General features: G+C 42.1%; 1 pseudogene; it reads left to right on the forward strand.

Moving 5' to 3' along the window:
* Positions 1-3,940: 3,940 nt before the first annotated feature.
* On the forward strand, positions 3,941-5,209 carry LOC108534473 (60S ribosomal protein L3 pseudogene; annotated as a pseudogene).
* Positions 5,210-5,583: the final 374 nt, after the last annotated feature.

A 5,583-nucleotide genomic window follows, 5' to 3' on the forward strand; every position in this document is an offset into this window, starting at 1 on the left:
AAAAAAAAAAAAAAAAAAAAAAAAAAAAAAAAAAAAAAGAAAATTAATTCAAGATGGATTAGAGACTTAAATGTTAGACCTAATACCATAAAAGCCCTAGAAGAAAACCTAGGTAATACCATTCAGGACATAGGCATGGGCAAGAACTTCATGTCTAAAACACCAAAAGCAACGGCAACAAAAGCCAAAATTGACAAATGGGATCTAATTAAACTAAAGAGCTTCTGCACAGCAAAAGAAACTACCACTAGAGTGAACAGGCAACCTACAGAATGGGAGAAAATTTTTGCAATCTACTCATCAGACAAAGGGCTAATATCCAGAACCTATAAAGAACTCAAACAAATTTACAAGAAAAAAACAAACAACTGCATCAAAAAGTGGGCAAGGGATATGAACAGACATTTCTCAAAAGAAGACATTCATACAGCCAACAGACACATGAAAAAAAAATCTCTTTTTGGTAAGGACAGGGGAATGTTCTATGTGAGACTATTGTTTGGATAACTTTTGGTTGGGGACATAAGGTGGCGGCAGGATCTCAGTATGGCTATGCAGATGTAGTGAGTCATCTTAGAGAGAAAACAGCCTGGGAAAGTGAGATGGCTGATCTGACTTCCTTTCCAGTTCCCATAGCAGAAGCTACAGGATGGGAGAACACAGGCTAACACATCCCTCAGGCTCTGGGGTCATTTCTGTTTCTAGTAGGCTGCATGGGGCTTTAAGAAACCCACTCCTGGCCAGGCGCGGTGACTCACGCCTGTAATCCCAGCACTTTGGGAGGCTGAGGCAGGTGGATCACCTGAGATCAGGAGTTCAAGACCAGCCTAGCCAACATGGCAAAACACCGGCTCTACTAAAAACACAAAAACTAGCCAGGCGTGGTGGCAGGCACCTGTAATCCCAGTTACCCAGGAGGCCGAGGCAGGGAGAATTACTTGAACTCAGAAGGCGGTGGTTGCAGTAAGCCGAGATTGCGCCACTGGACTCCAGCCTGGGCAACAGAGTGAGACTCTGTCTCAAAATAAATAAACAAATAAAATAAAACAAACAAACAAATAAATAAATAAATAAAAGTAGTCCTGAAGACCAAGCTTACCTTAACCTTCTTGATGATCAGGCCCTGACTTACTTGCAGTACCAAACTCTTGCCTACTTCTTGTGGGCAGGTCACTGTTTTATTTCAGTATCTGAATCCCTGAAATATTCCCATGAGCCTTTGTTGTGGTTCTTTTCCAGTACTGCAACCCTGCTTCGCCCAGTCTCAATGCTACCAGGGGCTTGAGGGCAGGCTCTGGATCACAGGCACTGTGGCCATGTACTTGCATTCCACTGGTCTGCTTGCCTATTACAAGAGTTCCATGGCGCCATACTCCATCAAGGTGGAGTGACTTCTGATGATGTTATGTTTTAGAGTGTAAGATCCATGAGGGCAGAGATTATGTCTGTGTTATTCAGCATTGTGTTTTCAGGATCTTTCATGGTGCTTAGTACAAGCTAGGTGCTCAATACATTTTTATTTATTTATTCGTTCGCTGCAGCTAATGTCTGCTTTAGTCATCTTTGCTGCCCTGACTAATCCATCTTATCTGGCTCTGGTCATCAAAAGCTGACCCGCCTCTGCTGATTGATTCCCAATACTCACATATATAATTTAGATGAAGTACCATGCTAATTATTATTCACAGAAACACTTAGCACTTTTCATCACTGAAATGTCTTCCAAATTTAGTTACTTAATCAACCACAGATTTCTATGGAGGTAACTATAAAATCTGATGAATGATGATAAATCATTGCAAAGTATCATGATAGCTTTTAATAGGAAAGAGATAAATGTGAAGATAATTTCAGATTAACTGTTGTAGGAAAATCAACTGAGCAGTGTGCGTTGTCTCCCATGGTTCCTCAGATTAGCTATGCACAATGAGTCAGGGACAACTGAGTTCACCTCAGTTTTTTTGTATGTGAAATGGAAGTAATGATAGTAAGTACATCAGAAAGCTGTGACGATTAAGGAAATAACGCGTGGAACACCAAATACCGTGTTTGGCAGATGGTAAAGGCTTAATACATACTCAGTAAAGAAGTAACTCTACAAAACTGCAGCTCAAATCAGAAATGTGGAATTTCCTGGAATTTTGAATCAATGGAAATTTACTTTTTGGTGCAGTATAAAAAGAGAGAAGAAGGCTTTGGAGCCAGAAGGCCTGAGCTTCCTCTTCTTATTAGATGGGAGAATGTGGACAAGTCATTTGATATGACCAGGTTGTTCAAATCCTGGATGTGTAGCTCACTTGGAATACAATGGGAATTGAGCTCCTGTGGAGTTTGACCTCATATCCTGGCATCTCAACTTTCTTACCTGTAAAATATGTATATTAATATTTTTCAGGGCTGTAAGAATTGAGGCAATCTTTACAAAGCTCAGTGCATACTGTATGGTAGGTACTTGATAAGTAGCTATCATTATTTTGGGAAAATAAAAATGTACATAATGTTTAATATCATGTATAAAGTTAGCTCTAAAGTTACTTTTAGTGAATGAATATTGAAATATATTATTCTTAACTTGGTTTTGAAACAAACCCCAGTGTTTACACTTACAAATGTCTGAAGAAAATTTCCACTTTATAGAAAATGAAAAATAATCCTCAGATAAAGGACACTTTCCCCCAAGTTCTCATTATTTTCTTCTTTTCTAAGCTTTTAGAAGTCGGCTTCATGCAAAACTCTCACTCTATTGATGTATATAGATTAGCTCTCTTTATTCTACTTTCGATCTTTCTAATGGAAAACTCCTTACTTTGGTAAAATCCCATTATCTTTTAACTTGTTTTCTTTCTTTACATCCGTATTTCTTCCTGACACCACTATTACCATCTTGCAAACTTTGACTTTCATTTCACTTTCCTTCTTGGTAGGAAGCCGAGGTGATGAGAGAGTTACCTCTGTGGTTACGTCAAGTTTTATAAAACTCTGTTCTAACAGACTGGTAAAAGAAATACTCCCGATGGCCTTGAAGAAGTAAACATCCATGTTGTGAGACACCCGATGAGAGGATTGTGTAACAAAGAACTGTGGGCAGCCGCTAGGAACTGAGAGTACCTGCTGGCTGACAGCCTGCGAGAAAATGGGGACCTCAACCCTACAGCTGAAATAAATGGAATTCTGCCAACACCTACATGAGCTTGGAAGAACATCTCAAGCTCCTGATGAGAATGCAGCCCAGCCAACATCTAGGTTAAGACCCTGAGCAGAGGACCCAGTTAAGTCAGGCCTGGATGCATGACCCATAGAAACTGTGAAATCAACAAGTGGGTATTATTTTAAGCTGCTAAACTTGTGGTAATTTGCTACACAGCAACAGAAAAGTAATATGCATCTCCTTCATTGCACATAGTACACAAGCAAGTCCCTGATGGCCCTCACAATGTGATGTGACAATATTGTTTAATCTTACAGCACTTTTATTACATTATCTATCATACTATATTGTTATTGATTATTCATTTGTCGGTTTATTGTGTTTGGTTTAATGATCCTGGGTTATTTATAAACATCTAGGCAGGGAATCAAGGCAAGTAAAACAATGCACATTTGCAGAACATCCCCAGAAGGTAAGACAACCACTTGGCTGGCTGGGTGCAGTGGCTCACTCCTGTAATCCTAGTGCTTTGGGAGGCTGAGGTGGGCAGATCACTTGAGGTTAGGAGTTCAAAAGCAGCCTGGCCAACATAGTGAAATCCTGTCTCTACTACAAGTACAAAAAAAATTAGCCAGGCATGGTTGTGGGCGCCTGTAATCCCAGTTCCTCAGGAGGCTAAGGAAGGAGAATCACTTGGACCTGGGAGGCAGAGGTTGCAGTGAGCCAAGATCATGCCACTGCTCTCTAGCCTGGGCCACATAGCAAGACTCCGTCTCAAGACCTGGTCCCAGACTTGGGTCCCTCAGCTTCCTGCCTTGGAAGTGCAGCAGCAGGCATCACAGGGAGGCAAAGAGCTTCCCTAAAGATGACCCTTCCAAGCCGGTCCACCTCACAGCCTTCCTGGGATACAAGGCTGGCATGACCCACATCATGTGGAAAGTCGACAGGCCAGGATCCAAGGTGAACAAGAAGGAGGTGGTAGAGGCTGTGACCATTGTGGAGACAACCACAGTGGTTGTGGGCATTGTGGGCTACGTGGGAACCCCTTGAGACGTCTGGACCTTCAAGACCATCTTCGCTGAGCACATAAGTGATGAGTGCAAGAGTCATTTCTATAAGAACTGGCATAAATCTAAGAAGAAGGCCTTTGCCAAGTACTGCAAGAAATGGCGGGATGAGGATGGCAAGAAGCAGCTGGAGAAAGACTTCAGCAGCATGAAGAAGTACTGCCAAGTCATCCATATCATTACCCACAACCAGATGCGCCTGCTTCCTCTGCACCACAGGAAGGCCCACCTGATGGAGATCCAGGTGAACAGAGGCACTGTGGCTGAGAAGCTGGACTCGGCCCGTGACAGGCTTGAGCAGCAGGTACCTGTGAACCAGGTGTTTGGGCAGGACGAGATGATTGATGCCATGAGGGTGACCAAGAACAAAGGCTACAAAGGGGTCACCAGTCATTGGCACACCAAGAAGCTGTCCCGCAAGATCCACTGAGGCCTGTGCAAGGTAGCCTGTACTGTGGCATGGCATCCTGCCCGTGTGGACTTCTCTGGGGCACGCACTGGGCAGAAAGAGTACCATCACTGCACTGGGATCAACAAGAAAATCTATGAGATCAGCCAGAGCTACCTTATCAAGGATGGCAAACTGATCAAGAATAATGCCTCTGCTGACTGTGACCTGTCTGACAAGAGCATCAACCCTCTGCGTGGCTTTGTCCACTATGGTGCAGTGACCAATGACTTTCTCATGCTGAAAGGCTGTGTGGTGGGAACCAAGAAGCGAGTGCTCACCCTCTGCAAGTCCTTGCTGGTGCAGACCAAATGGCAGGCTCTGGAGAAGACTGACCTTAAGTTCATTGACACCACCTCCAAGTTTGTACATGACCGCTTCCAGACCATGGAGGAGAAGAAAGCACTCATGGGACCACTCAAGAAAGGCCAAATTGCAAAGGAAGAAGGAGCTAATGTCAGGGACAGATTTTGCAGCTGGTGGGGTCTCAATAAAAATTATTTTCCACTGAAAACAAACAAACAAAAAAACCACTTGGCTAGATAACAGCTCCAAGTCTCAGTCTGTTCAATTCAGAATAGCTGGACAATATACCTGGTCAGGTATCTTTTATCATTATCCTTAAGTGTATTAAATAAGAAAGAAATATATGCCATTATGTTTATTGTAGGAAATGAAAAAAAGGATAAAAAGCATATTTTAGTGATTTGTAGGGTAAAGAAATGTATGGAGGAAAAAATACTGCTTCGTGAGGTTAGTAAATAATATTTTAATTATTTGAAAAATGTTCAGCATTGCCATAAAGTTATTTTAGTAAGAAGGCATATAGGTTTTAGCTTTGTGTAGTAGAAAATATAAAAGAATTGTGAGATTTCCTCCAAATCAACATCTTCATTCTTTCTCTTGAGTCTAAGTGCACA

The sequence above is a fragment of the Rhinopithecus bieti genome, unplaced genomic scaffold, assembly GCF_001698545.2.
Source record: "Rhinopithecus bieti isolate Rb0 unplaced genomic scaffold, ASM169854v2 scaffold_11803, whole genome shotgun sequence".
In the NCBI taxonomy this organism is placed as follows: Eukaryota; Metazoa; Chordata; class Mammalia; order Primates; family Cercopithecidae; genus Rhinopithecus; species Rhinopithecus bieti.